We start from the raw sequence: 19711 nt of genomic DNA, 5'->3' as shown, positions 1-19711 counted from the left end.
GCTCCAAGCAAAGTACATAAGATGTGACGGAATAAAAATATAGTTTCAGGGGAGGAACCTGATAATGTTGTCGATGAAGAAGGGGATGCCCAAGGCATCCCCAAGCTTAGACGCTTGAGTCTTCTTGATATATGCTGGGGTGAACCACCGGGGCATCCCCAAGCTTAGAACTTTCACTCTCCTTGATCATGGTGTATATCATCCTCCTCTCTTGATCCTTGAAAACTTCCTCACACCAAACTTAAAGCAACTCATTAGAGGGTTAGTGCACAATTAAAATTCACATATTCAGAGGTGACACAATCATTCTTTATACTTCTGGACATTTCACAAAGCTACTGAAAGTCAATGGAATAAAGAAATCCATCAAGCATGACAAAACAGGCAATGCAAAATAAAAGGCAGAATCTGTCAAAACAGAACAGTTCGTAAAGACGAATTTCTAACAGGCACCAGACTTGCTCGAATGAAAAAACTTAAAACTAATGAAAGTTGCGTACATATCTGAGGATCACTCACGTAAATTGGCATAATTTTCTGAGTTTCCTACAGAGAATTAGCCCCAGATTCGTGACAGCAAAGAAAACTGTTTCTGCGCAGTAATCCAAATCTAGTATCATACTTTTATTAGAGACTTTACTTGGCACAATAATGCAATAAAACTAAGATAAGGAGAGGTTGCTACAGTAGTAAACAACTTCCAAGACTCAAATATAAAACAAAATTACTGTAATAAAAACATGGGTTGTCTCCCATAAGCGCTTTTCTTTAACGCCTTTGAGCTAGGCGCAGAAAGTGTGTATCAAGTAACATCAAGAGACGAAGCATCAACATCATAATTTGTTCTAATAATAGAATCATAAGGTAACTTCATTCTCTTTCTAGGGAAGTGTTCCATACCTTTCTTGAGAGGAAATTGATATTTAATATTACCTTCCTTCATATCAATGGTAGCACCAACAGTTCGAAGAAAAGGTCTTCCCAATATAACGGGACAAGATGCATTGCATTCAATATCCAAGACAACAAAATCAACGGGGACAAGGTTATTGTTAATGGTAATGCGAACATTATCAACTCTCCCCAAAGGTTTCTTCGTAGAGTTATCAGCAAGATTAACATCCAAATAACAATTTTTCAATGGTGGCAAGTCAAGCATATCATAAATTTTCTTAGGCATAACAGAAATACTTGCACCAAGATCACATAAAGCAAAGTCATCGACCTTCATCTTAATGATGGGCTCCCAACCATCCTCTAGCTTCCTAGGAATAGAAGTTTCACGTTCTAGTTTCTCCTCTCTAGCTTTTATGAGAGCATTTGTAATATGTTTCGTGAAAGCCAAATTTATAGCACTAGCATTAGGACTCTTAGCAAGTTTTTGTAAGAACTTTATAACTTCAGAGCTATGACAATCATCAAAATCCAAACCATTATGATCTAAAGCAATGGGATCATTGTCCCCAATGTTGGAAAAAATTTCAGCAGTTTTATCACAGGCAGTTTCAGCAGTTTTAGCAATTTCAGGCGGTTTTGCTCGCTTTGCATTAGAAGTAGAAACATTGCCAACACCAATTATTTTATCATTGATAATAGGAGGTGCAGCAACATGTGTAGCATTAGCATTGCTAGTGGTGGTAATAGTCCAAACTTTAGCTACATTATTCTCTTTAGCTAGTTTTTCATTTTCTTCTCTTTCCCACCTAGCATGCAATTCAGCCATTAATCTTATATTCTCATTAATTCTAACTTGGATGGCATTTGATGTAGTAACAATTTTATTTTCATTATCCCTATTAGGCATAACTTTCAATTTCAAAAGATCAACATCAGCAGCAATACTATCAACTTTAGAAGCAAGTATATCAATTTTCCCAAGCTTTTCTTCAACAGATTTGTTAAAAGCAGTTTGTGTACTAATAAATTCTTTAAGCATGGCTTCAAGACCAGAGGGTGTATTCCTATTATTGTTGTAAGAATTCCCGTAACAATTACCATAGCCGTTGCCATTATTATAAGGATATGGTCTATAGTTGTTACTAGAATTGTTCCGGTAGGCATTGTTGTTGAAATTATTGTTTTTAATGTAGTTTACATCAACATGTTCTTCTTGTGCAACCAATGAAGCTAACGGAACATTATTAGGATCAATATTTGTCCTATCATTCACAAGCATAGACATAATAGCATCAATCTTATCACTCAAGGAAGAGGTTTCTTCGACAGAATTTACCTTCTTACCTTGTGGAGCTCTTTCCGTGTGCCATTCAGAGTAATTAATCATCATATTATCAAGAAGCTTTGTTGCTTCACCAAGAGTGATGGACATAAAGGTACCTCCAGCAGCTGAATCCAATAGGTTCCGCGAAGAAAAATTCAGTCCTGCATAAAATGTTTGGATGATCATCCAAGTAGTCAGTCCATGGGTTGGGCAATTTTTAACCAAAGATTTCATTCTTTCCCATGCTTGTGCAACATGCTCAGTATCTAATTGTTTAAAATTCATTATGCTACTCCTCAAAGATATAATTTTAGCAGGGGGATAATATCTACCAATAAAGCATCCTTGCATTTAGTCCATGAATCAATACTATTCTTAGGCAGAGATAGCAACCAATCTTTAGCTCTTCCTCTTAGTGAGAAAGGGAACAATTTTAATTTTATTATGTCACCATCTACATCTTTATACTTTTGCATTTCACAAAGTTCAACAAAATTATTGAGATGGGCAGCAGCATCATCAGAACTAACACCAGAAAATTGCTCTCGCATAACAAGATTCAGTAAAGCAGGTTTAATTTCAAAGAATTCCGCTGTAGTAGCGGGTGGAGCAATAGGTGTGCATAAGAAATCATTATTATTTGTGGTTGTGAAGTCACACAACTTAGTATTTTCAGGAGTAGCCATTTTAGCCATAGTAAATAAGTAAACTAGATAAAGTAAATGCAAGTAACTAATTTTTTTGTGTTTTTGATATAGCAAACAAGATAGTAAATAAAGTAAAACTAGCAACTAATTTTTTTGTGTGTTTTGTTTTAGTGCAGCAAACAAAATAGTAAATAAAATAAAGCAAGACAAAAAACAAAGTAAAGAGATTGCGATGTGGAGACTCCCCTTGCAGCGTGTCTTGATCTCCCCGGCAACGGCGCCAGAAAAAGAGCTTGATGGCGTGTAACTCACACGTTCGTTGGGAACCCCAAGAGGAAGGTATGATGCGCACAGCAGCAAGTTTTCCCTCAGAAAGAAACCAAGGTTTATCGAACCAGTAGGAGCCAAGAAGCACGTTGAAGGTTGATGGCGGCGAGATGTAGTGCGGCGCAACACCAGGGATTCCGGCGCCAACGTGGAACCTGCACAACACAACCAAAGTACTTTGCCCCAACGAAACAGTGAGGTTGTCAATCTCACCGGCTTGCTGTAACAAAGGATTAGATGTATAGTGTGGATGATGATTGTTTGCAGAGAACAGTAGAAACAGTATTGCAGTAGATTGTATTCGATGTAAAAGAATGGACCGGGGTCCACAGTTCACTAGAGGTGTCTCTCCCATAAGAAATAGCATATTGGGTAAACAAATTACAGTTGGGCAATTGACAAATAGAGAGGGCATGACAATGCACATACATGACATGATGAGTATTGTGAGATTTAATTGGGCATTACGACAAAGTACATAGACCGCTATCCAGCATGCATCTATGCCTAAAAAGTCCACTTTCAGGTTATCATCTGAACCCCTTCCGGTATTAAGTTGCAAACAACAGACAATTGCATTAAGTATGGTGCGTAATGTAATCAATAAATATATCCTCGAACATAGCATCAATGTTTTATCCCTAGTGGCAACAGCACATCCATAATCTTAGAGGTTTCTGTCACTCCCCCAGATTCACGGAGACATGAACCCACTATCGAGCATAAATATTCCCTCTTAGAGTTACAAGCAATGACTTGGCCAGAGCCTCTACTAGCAACGGAGAGCATGCAAGATCATAAACAACACATAGATAGATTGATAATCAACATAACATAGTATTCTCTATTCATCGGATCCCAACAAACACACATGTAGCATTACAAATAGATGATCTTGATCATGATAGGCAGCTCACAAGATCAGACAATGAAGCACAATGGGGAGAAGACAACCATCTAGCTACTGCTATGGACCCATAGTCCAGGGGTGAACTACTCACACATCAATCCGGAGGCGACCATGGCGGTGTAGAGTCCTCCGGGAGATGATTCCCCTCTCCGGCAGGGTGCCGGAGGTGATCTCCAGAATCCCCCGAGATGGGATTGGCGGCGGCGGCGTCTCAGTATGTTTTCTCGTATCGTGGCTCTCGGTACTGGGGGTTTCTCGACGAGGGCTATAAGTAGGCGGAGGAGATAGGTCAGGGGGACCGCCCGAGGGGCCCACACCACAGGCCGGCGCGGCCAGGGCCTGGGCCGCGCCGCCTGGTGGTGTGGCCACCTCGTGGCCCCACTTCGTCTCTCCCTCGGACTTCCGGAAGCTTCGTGGAAAAATAGGACCCTGGGCGTTCATTTCGTCCAATTCCGAGAATATTTCCTTACTAGGATTTCTGAAACCAAAAACAGCAGAAAACAGCAACTGGCTCTTCGCCATCTCGTTAATAGGTTAGTGCTGGAAAATGCATAATAATGACATATAATGTGTATAAAACATGTGAGTATCATCATAAAAGTAGCATGGAACATAAGAAATTATAGATACGTTTGAGACGTATCAGTGTTCATCCTTCCGACGGAGTTTAGTGCTCCAGGATTAGACGAAGCACCTTTTGCACAACTTGACTGCGGCCCACGGCCGGTTATCTTTGAGAAGCCACGAGAAAAAAGCTACAGACATCTGAAGGCCCTGTACTTGCGAGGTTATATGGATGGGCAGCCTATCAACAAGATGCTGGTGGACACCGGAGCGGCAGTCAACATTATGCCATACTCCATGCTACGTCGGTTGGGACGCTCTAGCTCGGATCTGGTCAAGACCAACGTGACATTGAGCGATTTCAACGGCCAAGCGTCTGACGCACAAGGTGTTCTGAACGTGGATCTGACCGTAGGAAGGAAAACCATCCCTACGACGTTCTTTATTGTCGATAGCAAGAGCACCTATGTTGTCCTGCTAGGAAGAGATTGGATCCACGCCAACTGTTGCATTCCGTCCACGATGCACCAATACGTAATACAGTGGGATGGAGATGAAGTAGAGGTCGTCCATGCAGATGACTCAGCCGAGATTTCAACGGCTGGCATGAACGTTTGGGAGACAGCAGGCCAAGAGCCACTCTCAGGCATCAATTTGGACGACTGCGAGCGCATCGACGTCACGAAGGACGGGGTTAGGCTGGTCTTATCCACCGGCCTGACTGTGTAGCAAGAACAAACCTAGGAACAAACGTGGCGAGGCCGGTCCTTGATCGGCCCCAAAGATCTATGGAGGAACATTGCAAAATCTTCATTGAGCGATTCAATCAACGTGGAGGCCGATTCCAGCAATCGGCCAAAATTATCTTCACCACACGTACTGCCTGTGTTCAGCGTCAATCTAATGGGCAGCGGTTTTACGTCGGCTGATGAGCTGGAAGAGTCAACATTGGTCCTAACGGAGCCGACGTCCAAATACAGTGCCTTGGCTAACCACAGAGCCAATATCCGCAGTTACCTGGCAGATTCGGCTCGGGGGGCACCTAATTAGATAAACATGTGCGATACATGCGCAATGAAATATTGGGGGCCGATAGAAAATCGGCCAGTAAAAAAAAATTCTCATGATGTACAGCCGATGCACGGACATCGACTTTAGAACTAAGAAACAAAGCCGATGCACAGCCATCGACTCTAGTACAAATTACACAGGATCTACCCGCTGCGTGTTCAAGACGCGGATTTTCACTAAGTTGGTCTTCAGTTCAGGTTCAAGGCCTTCTGCTTCCTTGAGGGAGTGAACAATGAGAGCTTCCTCACGGCAATGAGCCGATCTTGGTGCCCGAACCTTCTCTTCGAGGACTTCCAACCCCTTGCGCAAGGTCGCCAGTTCAGCAGTACTGTCAGAGGCATCAGTTTCGGCATGCAAGGCAGTCTTTTGCTCATAAGCCGTTGGTGTTTTCGTCTACAATATCGGCTTTCAACGGAAGAAGAGGCAATCGATGGGGGCAAGTGTGGCCGGCTCGGCATGGTGGCTGTCTCAGAATTACCTGAGTTCAAAACCCTTCGTCTGATCTGTGCATCCTCACCGCTATTCTCGCCTTGACTGAGGCTCGGGGGGCAGCTGGCCTGGTAGATGCTCTGTTTTAGAAGCCGATTGAGGTGTCATCGGCTGGTCCTTCGTCGCAACCTTCTTCAAAAATGGGAGTTCGCGCAGAAGAGGATCACTGGGGCTGGTGGGAGGAATTTTAAAGCTCTCTTGAAGGCAAGGGTCTTCCACATTATCCACCAGATCTCAAAGTCATCATTTGAAGAGTTGAAGGATAGATTGTGAAGAACCGATGCGTTGCTATCGGCTCATTGGGCATTGGCTAAGTGAGCAATCGGCAAAGTCAGTATGAGGGGGAATCGGCTAAATTAGCTTAAAGGAAATCGGCAAAATCAAACTGGGGGAAATTCTTCATTGATAAATAAGATTTCTTACATAAAGAGTTGATTGCTCTCAAAAGGAAATACTAGTGGGTACATTGCCCCATCTACTACTGCTGATCCTATGCTAAGGGTCCTATCTACGGGCTATCGCTGCCCTCGTCGTCGCCGTCGTCGCCGCTGTCGGCGCTACTCCCGGCGGGCTCGTCGTCGCTGCTGCAGCGGCCACCGGCCGGGCCCTCGTTGTCCTCGTCCTCCTCGTCAGCGTCGTCGTCGTCGCTGTCGAAGTCGCTGAGGTTCCCCGGCCAGGGGCAGAAGCGCTTGGCCGGCGGTTCGTCGGAGGAGGTGTCGTCCTCCTCCTCCTTCTCCTCCTCCTCCTCCTCGGGGGAGGTGAAGTCATCCCAGGAGAAGCGATCGTCATCGCTCTCCTCCTCCGTTTCCCCGTCGGCGAGGAAGCGGAGGTCACTTTCCCCGTCGGTCGAGGACTGGTTGTCCTCAGACCAGACGGAGAAATCGTGACTGGATTCCTCCCCGGCTTCGATGGCGCGGCGGATCTTGGCCGCGTGGGCCTCCTCCGGGTTCCACTCCGGCGTCGGCTCGCGGGAGGAGGAGGACTGGGTGGAGAAACCCGATGAGGCAAAGGAGGAAGAAGACATGGTGGCGCAGGAGGTCTTTTGGAGTGCTAATGCGAGGGGGATGAAAAGGTGAACTGCAGGATGCGGTTAAAATATATGCGATATAGTGGAGATTCAATGCCACAGCAGTTTCCGAAAAAGTGGTGCCCAAAGAAAAAAAAAAACTGCAAAGTCACGCGGAGAAGTTGAGAAGGCAAGGCATCATGATGAAGGATACTGCGACGGTTCTGCCACGACATGACTCGACGAAGAAAAAGCAGAGTGATTTTGGAAGTATCAATTCCAAAACCAGGGAGGCATGTGTTATCACCAGAATTTGACCGGATCAGAGGTGGGCCGCGATTGAAGATGGGCTTGAAGGATATACATGGAAGAAATACATGAATCGGCCTTATATACAAAGTTTGGGCTAGTTTGCCCGTGTATCTGTAATATAGTAGGATACGTGTCGGTTAGTTAGAGTTTGGCTCGTACACGGTTGGGATTATTCCCACGTTAGAAAGTCTACGGACTATAAATATGTATCTAGGGTTTATGGAATAAACAACAATCACGTTCACCACAAACCAATCTAGGCGCATCGCCAACTCCCTTGTCTCGAGGGTTTCTTCCGGGTAAGCATCATGCTGCCTGCGATCTAGGCAGTACAAGTTTATTCGCCGTTCATGCGTTGCTCGTACTGAAGCCTTTTTGATGGCGAGCAACGTAGTTATCTTAGACGTGTTAGGGTTAGCATTGTTCATCGTATCATATGCTGTCGTCGTGCAACCCTGAGACGTCTAGCCGCCCTTACGCCTATCTTAGGTGTAAGGGCGGCACCCCGCTTGATCATTATTTAGTAGATCCGATCCGTTATGATTGCTCCTTGTTCTACAAGGATTAGTTTAATATCTGCATAGTTAGGCCTTACAAACGGGTTGAAGGATCCAGTGGCGCGTAGGGTGTAGTTTGCTAGCCCTAGACAGGATGTTCCGGGGATCAACCTCGTGTTGGTTTTTAGGCCTTGTCTAGGGTCGGTTTACGATCACCGTGCGTGGCCGCCAGGCTCAATCACGAGTAGGATGTTCCGATTATGTGGTGAAAACCCTAAATCGTAGTAGGTCGTTTTAGCTTTATCTTGATCAAGCAGGATCACCATATATTCGTACACCTCGTACGGATCATGGGTGGATCGGCTCTTTGAGCCGATTCACAGGACAACCTGAGAGCCGATCGAGGCTCGTATTTAATGTTTACGTGTATGCCATGCAGGAAACTAAGCGAGGCATATCCATCACCTTCCTGACCAGGTATAGGTCAGGTGGCACGCCCTTGCACCAGCATCGGACGTGTGTGCCGAGTCTTTGCGGGCCGTCGCTCGGAGGGATCAGGGCCAGCCGCAGTCCTGGGAGCCTCCCGGCTCTACTGTGTTGCCCGTCGCTGCTCGCCGGTGGGTTTCTGACCGCAACACCATAATACCCACCCCGCCGCCCCCTACAAATAGAGGGTGAAGGTGCGAGTGGGGGTCCAACCCCTCACTCGCAAACCTAGCCCCGCCGTGCGCTGCCGCCAGCCATAACCACTCCGGCGAGCCATAACCACTCCGGCGATCCATAACCACTCCGGCCCATATCGCCGCCAGCCATGAGCGCACAGCGTAGGTGCATCCTCGCCCGCCGCCGGATCGAAGCCGGCCACGTTGGAGGAGGCGTGGTGCCGCCACTGCAAATTGTCCGCCGCCGCAAGTCGGTGTGAGGCGTGCAAGTACGTCGGCTCCGAGTGGATGCCGCCGACGCTCCGGGACTTCGCGGAGGCGGCCCCTACCACAAGATCGACCCGCTGTTGAAGCCGTTGAGCGGCGGCGATTTCGAGAAGTGGTGGCACGCGTGGGAGAATGAGCGCGCGTGGAAGCCCGCATGGGAGGGGAGCTCCAGCGGCGGAGCGCCGCGAGCCAGCGACGAGGAAGAGGAGGCGGAGGAGGGGGAGGACCCCCTCTTCTTGGAGGCGGTGGCCGTGTCCAAGAAGGAGGCCGCCGACAAGGCTCAGGCGGACGCGGAGGAGGCGGCGCAGGCCATCGCCGCCGTCAAGGAGCTGATGGCTCGGGAGGCCACCTCCACCACTCCGATCATCATCCTCGACGACTAGGCTAGCACTGTAGAAGTCACGATCCAGTAGGATCGTGCAATTTTGTATATCCCCTATCTATGATCAATGTGAAGAACTATCTATGAATTCTCCCGGGTTTTGCATTTTTAAAAATACGGGGTGAAATAAGGGGTCTGTTAGACGGAATGGTTCGTGCGTAGCAATTTTTTGATACATGGCCCTGTATTCACTCGATACGGGGCGAGCAAATATAGGGTATGTTAGACATGCTCTTATAACCTTTTTATTTAGAGTAAAGTCTAAAAAGAACCTTGAACTTGTAGCGGATGTTGGAATCAAACCTCGAACTTGGAATACCGGAAATCAGCACCCTCAACTCAGAAATCCCGGTCGCTTCTAGTAGGATGCTTGTTTTAGGTGGGATTCGCTGACGTGGCCATAATCAACGCTGGGATTGTTCACTTTTCCTGAATTATTAGCATATCTGAAGAGGAAACAAAGGCGTTCTGTTGCCATCTTCGAACCTTGATATCTCCGATATCTCTCTAACACGTACGTTACATACCAGCAATTATCGAGCAGCTTGCACATAGCAGCAAGGCAGCAGCTAGCGCTACCCAGTAGCTAGCTTAGCACGCAGCAGAAGCGAGCACACAGAGCAGCTGAGCCACAGCAGCGCGCCCTGCAGCAGAACGGGAAGTCGGGCATGCAGTGCAGGCCAAGCTGCACAGCCACGGCGGAGGAAGATGGCGCCTTCGATTCGAGCTAAGAAAATGCCAACATGGGATGAGCTCGGGCAGGCGCCTCGCCAGGGCAGGAAAGGATCGACGGGAGTGTGAGCCGACGCAGCTCTGGGCAGTCCATGGCAACGCGGTCGAGCTCGGGCAGACTGCGAGGTGAGAAGCGGCAGGAGTAGCACCATCACCGGCACCCGCTCGCCAAGCTGCTCTTCGCGTTGTCCTTGTCCATACTCTCGTCGCAGCTCCGTGCACCACCTCTTCTTGCCCAAGTACACGACGCCCATGGCGCCCATTGACCATTACGTACGCGGGCGTCTCCGTTGAGTAAGCAGGTGAGGTGCGGGCGAGATTTGGCGGAGGTGCTACGGCGGCATGTTCGGGCACTGGTGGCCGATGCATAGCGCGCCGCTGCGAGGTGGCTGGAGTTGCCGGCGTGCAATTCACCTGTTGCGTGCACCACTCAGGCGTGTTCCGGCGCTCGTCGAGGGCGGCATGGACAACCCGAAGGTGGCGAAGAGGTGCCTCACCGACGTGCCCGTGACCGATGTCGACCAGCTTCGTTGCTCTCTGCGTGGCTGCTCGGCGCTTGTGGCTCCCAAGAAAGTGTCAGCAGAGAGCTCACACACGCACGAGATCCAGAATAGGGATGAAGAAAGGGGAGTGGAGAAAGATGATAGATATGACATGTGGTCCACAGTTGTCATTGAGAGAGAGATTTTTCATGTCACCAATCCTGTTTGGTAAGTAAATTATGACCGGGAATTAAAAGTTCAGGGTGCTGATTTCAGGGATTGGGAGTTCGGGGTTTGATTCGGACTCCCTCTACGAGTTCAAGGTTTTAAACAGACTTCACTCTTTTATTTATCAGGTTCCATGTCCTAACATTGAGTGTCAATCAGAATGTCACGACCAACCATGTTCGGAACTGAACGGTATGGCAGCATGGAGTAACCCTTATAGTACCAAAAATAATTAATAGTAGGTTTTTTTGGTCTAACTATTGTGTTACACATACAATGAAAGTTTTTTTACATAGCATTTCAAAGCCTATTTGGATATGTTACTCACTCCTTTCATGGCGGAACCAAGATAACACACTATAAGACCTGTCAATTTTTATCAAAATATTCATCATATTTTCATCAAGATAAGCTGCATCGCAGGCCAGAAGCCTGGACGCGTGCTCAGGCTTAGTGACGGTTGGACCTGCCATTGACCTTTCCATATTAGTTGTTGAAGAGGGAGTAGTTTGTAATTAATTATATTGATTCATTTATTCATAGGTTTCATTGCTTTTTAATTGTACACTGCAAGTGCACTAGCACGTGAGCTGCTGGCTATCAATACTTTTCTAGAATTAAAAGTGTTGCCACATTAAAAAAAGGTTAGCTCATAACACTCTGGTGTAGATCCTAGCTTTTTAAACAATATTGATTGATTTTTATTTAAGACCTACTTCATGTGCAGAGGAAGATATTAAATTTGCGTACACATTTTGCTTTTGAAATAGGTTAGCAAAATTTGAAGAGCTTGAAGTCCATAAAGGAGAGATAGTCAACAGTTTTTTTGTTCTCCCGTTTTACATGATCATATAGTTAAAGCGCTTTTTGCGAGGGGATTTGAGTGTGCCTTGGACAGTTGCGTTGTGAGTAGAGGTGCAGGTTCTTGTTACACCGCATGTACTCCTCAAAGTATTGTGTTGTCCGGTTTGTTATTTCTAGAGAATAATATCTTGGTTGTATATAATTAGGTGGAACCGCTATCTGCGAAAAGAGAGTCACCCCGAGTTTTTTTCATTCAGCTATTGATGCGCATGTAAACTTTCCATTCTTTTTGTCCGTAGCCTAGGTTAGCCTCTCTATAACTCTTGCTCCTCAACTTTGAATAAACATTTTATAGTTTCCCTCCTTTTGCCGGATATGGTCCAATGACAAAAAAAAAAATCCTTACATAGGCTAACTTACTTCCTTCTGCTATTAGTTTCAGACAAAAAACTTATTCAACTTGCCATTATATTAGAGAAAATGTTTATGTTTTCCCTTTTTGTTGTCCGCGAGGTCATAAATTTGATCGTATGTACCATCCCAGTGTTGATTCCATAATATGCATTATCATATATATTTCAATTTCGCCTCTTTTTATAGGAAAAAAGTGAAGTAATATATTGAAACATTTTTGTAAGGGAGATCAACGATTCAACTACCTCTTGTTTGCATGATAGAACTTGATGCGGAAAATTGACAGTTTGCTTTCTTTTGCATTCTCGAAGATGGGCATACATGTGTATTCACGATTTTGGTTTTCATTATCTCTTCTGGCATCTTTCTGATCTTCTTTACCTGGTTGTGGAACAAATGCTAAATAGTTAAAAAAATGATAAGTTTTGATATGTGCAATTATGCGATAGAAATACTTATTTTATGTGCAATGTGCCATCAGATTTTGTCATATAATATTTTTATTTCATATTCCATTGCCAACTTTATGATTCTTTAGAAACAATGTTGAGCAGTATGAGTTTGCACCATTGTATTTTATTTGGACATCTTAAACATTTCAAAAATCGCATTGATCTATACCAATGTCACCGGCACAGTGCCACAGCGAACCGCACATAGCTTGCTAGAATTAGTGTTGAATTACAACTTTATTGGATTGTACTTATAGTGAAGTTAAACCTCAATGTTTTGGAAATATCATGCGACATCTTTTAATACACTTAAATTTTCACTTGTATTGTATTGTCATGTAGTGCGATGAAATAAAATTTTGCGGAACCGTAGCAATACACGGGCATTCAACTAGTTTAGTAGTACTTTTTCAATGTTATGTAAGAGCATCCAGTCTCCTGGAGAAAGCCCCCAAGATCCCTTTTTTCATCTGGATGGACGAAAACGGTCCAGTCGCGCCTCTGGATTCTCGTTTTCGCCCGGATTTGGGCTTTTATCCATCCGGCGAGCCCAGGTCATCCCGACCCCCCGGGGAGTGCTCGGAGAGTCCGGACGAAACGAAAGCGCGGGAAACATCGAGAAAACTTCCTGCGCGGCTGGTGGCCCCGACTTGTCGACGAGAAAGGCCAATCGTCTTCCGCGCGCTGCAAAAGTCTGTCGCCGGTCAGTCTTCGCCGGACGCATAGCTTCCGTCGCCTCGAATTCACGCGCGGCTCCCTCTATTTATCGCGCAACTACCGCGTCTGGTCGCATTCACCACCGCCATCTCCCTTCTCTCCACAACCCAGTGTTCTTTCCCCAATCCTCCTCCAACGAGCAATGGCAGGCCACGGCGAAGGCACAACGAACAATGGTTTTGGCCGGCGTTCCCTACACCAGCGATGAGCAGTGCCGGCGTTCCCTACACCAGCGATGAGCAGTGCGCGGAGGAGCGGCTGAGCGCGCGGGGGGGGGGGGGGGGGGGCGTCCCGATCCCGTCGCTTCCGGTGGAAGGCGACGCGCTCGACGCCACGATCGACGATGTGCGAGTCACCCTCAGCGATGAGCAGTGCGCGGAGGAGCGGTACCTCCCCAACAACTACGACGCCTGGAACGAGTTCTTCCGTCGCCGGCACGAACGGGAACTCGTAGCGTACGACGGTCTTCCTGTTAGAATAGATACCGTATATGTATAGGAGTCCTATGTAATTGTATTATGTACACCTATATAATGAGAAGAACCCTACCCAACGAGGCACGTTGGGTCAGACAAATCAATCTACGTTTTACTTTTATTATGGTATCAGAGCGAGCGATCACGGCCTAGTTTTCCGCCGAGACGTGATCTCCGCTAGTTTCCGCAAACCGTCGCTGCGCCTCCGCCGCGCAAATCAAGCAACGCGATCTCCGTCCCTGCCTCTTCCGCGCGTCGTCGCTGCGAGCGATGACCACGTCCGGGACGACCTCGTCAATCTCTGCCTCTTCCGCGGGATCTCCAGCACCTGCCGCGATGCTACCTTCCGCAGGTTCCGCGGGGCTTTCAGTGCCTGCCGCGATTACTTCTTCGGGGCTTCCAGCGCCCGTGTCTGTCGCGGCGCCGCCCCCTGCTCTGAGCGCCGGCCATGGCGCGACACCGCCCGGCGTGTCTCCTCCTATGCCCCCTGCTTCAACCCTGGGCGCCGGCGCTCCAACTGTGGTACAGCAGCACGCGATCTCCGTCGGGCAGCAGTCCGTCGTCACGGACGTTCCTCCGCTGCCGTCCGCCACGATGGACACCATCTTTTCGGATGCGGCAATCTACTCCGACGCTCTCGCTGCCTCCCTGCGCTACCCTGGGTATAACTACCCGCAGATGGCAGGGTTTCCCCAGGGCACATACCCCCTTGCACTAGGGTTTCCTCGAGCGCCACAGCCGTCTCACGCCAGCACGTCATCGCTGCCATATGGTGGCGCCCTGCCCTACAGCTCGACGCCGCCCGGCTTTCCGCCCCAGCAGCAGCAGCCACCGTTCTATGGTGCCGGCCAGTTCACCAATACCGCACTTCCCAGCATCGTCACCATCGCGCCGGCTATCACCATCAAGCTGACCAGCGATAACTACATGTTCTGGCGTGCTCAGGTTGGCCCGCTGCTCCGCAGTCATATGTTGATGGGCTATGTTGATGGATCCTTCGTCTGCCCCGACTCGCATGTCGTCGTCAGTCATGCCGGCAGCCTACACCCACAGCCGAACCCGGCACACCAGCACTGGATTCAGCAGGACCAGGCCATCCTCTCGGGCTTCGTCTCCTCGATGACCGAGGGTGTCTTGGGCATGATCATGTTCGCCGGTACTTCTCGCGAGGCTTGGGAGACTTTGAGTGGCGCCTTTGCGTCGACGTCTATTGCTCGTGCCTCGGCCCTCAGGCAAGAGATGGCTGACTTGAAGAAGGACAACAAGACTATCAATGTCTACTTCCATCAGATGAAGGCACTCTCGGACTCGTTGACTAGTATCGGGATGCCTCTACGCGATGACGAGTTCATATCTTCCCTCCTCGCCGGCCTCGGTGAAGAATATGATGCCCTGTTCGAGGTGGTCAATGCTCGTACCACACCTATGCAGATTCGTGACCTGTTTTCGCAGCTCCAGGCTACTGAGCAGCGCAAGCTGGCGCAACGCCGCACTCACGGAGGTGCTTCTCACTATCCGGCGGCGCACACTGCTGCCTCCACTCCCGCTGGACCTGTCGCTGCATGGACTGCTCGTGGCAGCCCCCGACCCGCTGCTCCACCGCCCAAGACGGCGCCCCCTCCCACGGCTTCTAAGCCGACTGCTGGGCGTGGCAGTGTCGTCTGTCAGCTCTGTGGAGTCCCTCGTCATACTGCTTCTCGGTGCTACAAGCGGTTTAACCGTGACTTTCTCGGCATTGGCAATGATGGGCGGGACACTGAGAAGCAACTCTCCATGGCGATGACTGCCTCCCATGGATCCTCCTCTGGCGCCCTTCAGATTGCAGACCCAGCATGGTATGCAGACTCTGGCGCCACTCATCACATTACTCATGAGTTGGACAAGCTCACCTCCCGTGAGCCCTACCACGGCACCGACCAGGTTCATACAGCCAATGGTTCAGGTATGCGCATTCATAATATTGGTCATGCTATCTTACCTACTCCATCCTCTAGGTCTCTAGCCCTTAATCGTGTCCTTCATGTTCCTAAAGCAACTCGTAATTTATTATCTATGAGTAAACTTTCATCTGATAATAATGTATTCATTGAACTTCATCCCCATGATCTTTTTGTTAAGGACCGGGACACGCGGGCACCCATTCTTAGAGGTCGTTGCAGTGGTGGTCTCTATGAGATTAAAGCTCCTGTCATCAAGCAAGCACTTAGCAGCGTCAATGTGTCTCGTGATATGTGGCATCGTCGTCTAGGACATCCAGCATTACAAGTCGTTCAACATGTTCTTCGTAGTCATGAATTACCATCTCTCCATGAGTCCAATAAAATTGAGTCAGTTTGTGATGCTTGTCAGCAAGGGAAGAGTCATCAGTTACCCTTCTCCTTGTCTACTCGTGTAACAAAGTTTCCATTAGAGATTATTTATTCTGATGTATGGGGTCCTGCCCAACCCTCTGTTAGTGGACATCGGTTTTATGTCAGTTTTGTTGATGCTTATAGTCGTTTCACTTGGCTCTACTTACTTAAGCATAAATCTGATGTCTATGATGTGTTTCTTCAGTTTCAAAATCATGTTGAGCGCTTGTTAAGTCGTAAGATTATTCATGTCCAAACTGACTGGGGGGGTGAGTATGAGAAACTTCACCCCTTCTTTCACAATTTGGGTATCTCACACCGTGTGTCTTGTCCTCACACTCACCAACAGAATGGCACTGCCGAGCGTAAGCACCGTCACATTGTTGAGACCGGTCTTACCTTGCTTGCTCATGGGTCTGTTCCCTTATGCTACTGGAGCGATGCTTTTGCTACTGCCTGTTTCCTCATCAACAGGCTTCCTAGTCGCACCATCGATATGAAAACTCCTCTTGAGCGTCTTCTCAAAGAAACACCGGACTACACCTTTTTTAAGGTGTTTGGCTGTGCGTGTTGGCCTCATCTTCGTCCATATAATAATCATAAACTTGAGTTTCGATCTAAGAAGTGTGTGTTTTTGGGCTACAGTTCTCTTCATAAAGGATACAAGTGTCTTCATGTTCCCTCCAATCGAGTATATATATCTAGAGATGTCATATTTGACGAGAATGTCTTTCCTTTTGTCAATTTGCCCAACTCACATACACTACCACCCATATCGGAGTCGTCTTTACTTTCAGCTGACCAATTTATGGATGATGCACATGCCTCTCCGTTGCTTGCTAACCATGGTGCAGTACTGGACGAGGAGGTCGACTGAAAATTTTAATCCCGCACGCGCCGCCACGGAACGTTGAACAAAATGCTCCTGTTATGCATGGCTTGCAGCACATGCATGGCTCGGCCTCGGGCTGCGTGCAGCCATGCAATACAGCAGCCCCAGCTAACCCCGCCTCGGGCTGCGGTGAGCCATGCACCAGCTCGGCTGGAGGCTCAGCCGGCTCTGCCTCAGGCTACGTGCCTGCATGTGACGCCATGCACAGACCCGAGCCTGAACTGGACAGTGCTGCTCCGTGCATGTCTCCAGCTCGGTCCCTGGACGTGGAGAAATGGCCTGCTCCTGGCCTGTCCGCGCCTGTGTCCGCGCCTGTTCCTGGCCTGTCCGCTGATGGGTCCCTTGACGCGACGTGCACGCCAGTGCGTGCGTCTGCTTCCCGCGCGTCGACCGTGTCCCCTGCTGCTTCGACGCCTGTGACAGCTACTGCTCCGACGCCTGTGATAGCTACTTCATCGCCCGAAATTGCACTGCCTGTTTCGTCTGCTGCTCCTGTTCCTCCGCCGATTGGTCCTGTGACACGCCTGCGTCGAGGTATTCAGCAGCCTAAGCAGCGCACTGACGGTACAGTTGCTTGGAATTGCATTCTTCAAGCTTATTCTGCGTCGAAGCATACTCAGGAACCCCGGGATTATAAAGAAGCTCTGCGTATTCCGCACTGGCGTGATGCTATGGAGGCGGAGTTTTCAGCTCTACAGGATACTGGCACGTGGCGACTAGTTCCTCCTATTCCTGGTGTTAATTTGATTGATTCCAGATGGATTTTTAAGGTCAAGCTTCATGCTGATGGCTCTATTGAGCGGTACAAGGCCCGTTTAGTTGCTAAGGGATATAAACAGCGCTATGGTCTGGACTATGATGAGACTTTCAGCCCTGTGGTGAAACCTGCTACCATTCGGTTATTACTTGGTATGGCTCTCTCTCACCGCTGGTACCTTCGTCAGCTCGACATTCAGAATGCCTTTCTCCATGGTTATCTGGATGAGGAGGTTTACATGAGGCAACCTCCTGGCTTTGTTGATTCTGCTCGGCCGGATCATTACTGTCGACTAGTCAAATCACTATATGGACTGAAGCAGGCCCCTCGTGCTTGGCATGCTCGTCTCAGTTCCGTCCTTGGCTCCTTGGGCTTCTCTCCGTCAGTGGCAGATACGTCTTTGTTCATTCTTCGTCGCCCGGATGTGACTATCTTTCTGTTGGTTTATGTTGATGATATCATTGTTCTCAGCTCCTTGGAAGGTGCTATTCCCAGGTTGATTGGCAAGCTTCGGTCTGAATTTTCTGTGAAGGATCTTGGTGCTCTCCATTATTTTCTGGGTATTGAAGTGTCATCACCTTCAGCTGGTCATCTTCTTCTTCAGCAGCGTAAGTATGCCTTGGAGCTTCTTGCGCGCGCTGGTATGTTGAAGTGTGCTCCTGTGACTACTCCTATGGCATCTTCTGAACGTCTATGCAGCTCGGATGGTGATGTGCTTTCTCCTGAGGAGGCCACTCAGTATCGCAGTATTGTTGGAGGTCTTCAGTATCTCACAGTGACACGACCAGATTTATCTTTTGTGGTTAACAAGGTCTGTCAATTCCTTCATGAGCCTCGTACATCTCATTGGTCTGCTGTCAAGCGAATCCTTCGCTATGTGCGTCACACTATTCACTGTGGCTTGCATTTTCGGTCTTCTTCCTCCACACTACTATCGGCATTCTCTGACGCTGACTGGGCTGGCAATATGGATGATCGGCGATCCACAGGGGGATATGCTATATTTTATGGAGGAAATTTGATCGCCTGGAGTGCACGGAAACAGTCTACTGTCTCGAGATCGAGCACGGAGTCTGAGTATAAAGCTCTTGCTGATGCTACAGCTGAGCTTGTTTGGGTCCAGTCCTTGTTGAGAGAGCTTGGTGTGACCCAACATCGTCCTCCAGTCTTGTGGTGTGACAATATTGGTGCAACTTACTTGTCATCCAATCCAGTTTTTCATGCGAGGACGAAGCATATTGAAGTGGACTTTCACTTTGTTCGTGAGCGTGTGTCACGGAAGCAACTTCAGATTCGGTTTATCTCATCAAAGGATCAAGTTGCTGATATCTTTACTAAACCACTCCCTTTACCTTTGTACGAACATTGTAAGCGCAATCTCAATCTTTCATTAGTTGAGATTGAGGGAGGGTGTTAGAATAGATACCGTATATGTATAGGAGTCCTATGTAATTGTATTATGTACACCTATATAATGAGAAGAACCCTACCCAACGAGGCACGTTGGGTCAGACAAATCAATCTACGTTTTACTTTTATTACTTCCCCCTCCTCCAGCGCGTAACAACACCGTCGGCCGCCGCCGCTGCGCGCCGGGCCGCACACTCGATGGTGTGCTCGCGCACATCGAGGGCGGCAACTCCCCTGTCCTGGGGATGCCGCCGTTGGTGCCTTCCGTATCGCGCTGACACGTCCTCATCGGGGTCAACGTCAAGGTTTCGACATGTAGAACGCCGTTAAATTTTAGTTTATGTTTCTCCTTGGCCGAATTCAAATATATTACAGATTCGGCCTATATATGTACAAACTCGCTATATATGTTAAATATCTCTAAATTTCACCTATGTTTGAACTTATTTCGTCTGGTTATGTCTGAATTCGCCTATATTTGTTCAAATTTTACATCTACCCTGGGCTCGCCGCTGGCAAAATGGGCCTCCCAGGCCGAATTTTACATCCATCCGGCGCTAAATAGCGCCGGATTTCGGCCTGGGGAGCCCCAACCGTTGGGATGCTCTAATTCTTCGGTGGTAATTTTTGAAGGTGCATAG

Source organism: Lolium perenne, chromosome 4, assembly GCF_019359855.2.
Source record: "Lolium perenne isolate Kyuss_39 chromosome 4, Kyuss_2.0, whole genome shotgun sequence".
NCBI lineage: Eukaryota > Viridiplantae > Streptophyta > Magnoliopsida > Poales > Poaceae > Lolium > Lolium perenne.
The sequence above is the reverse complement of the archived record's forward strand: the minus strand, read 5'-3'. Positions refer to the sequence as shown.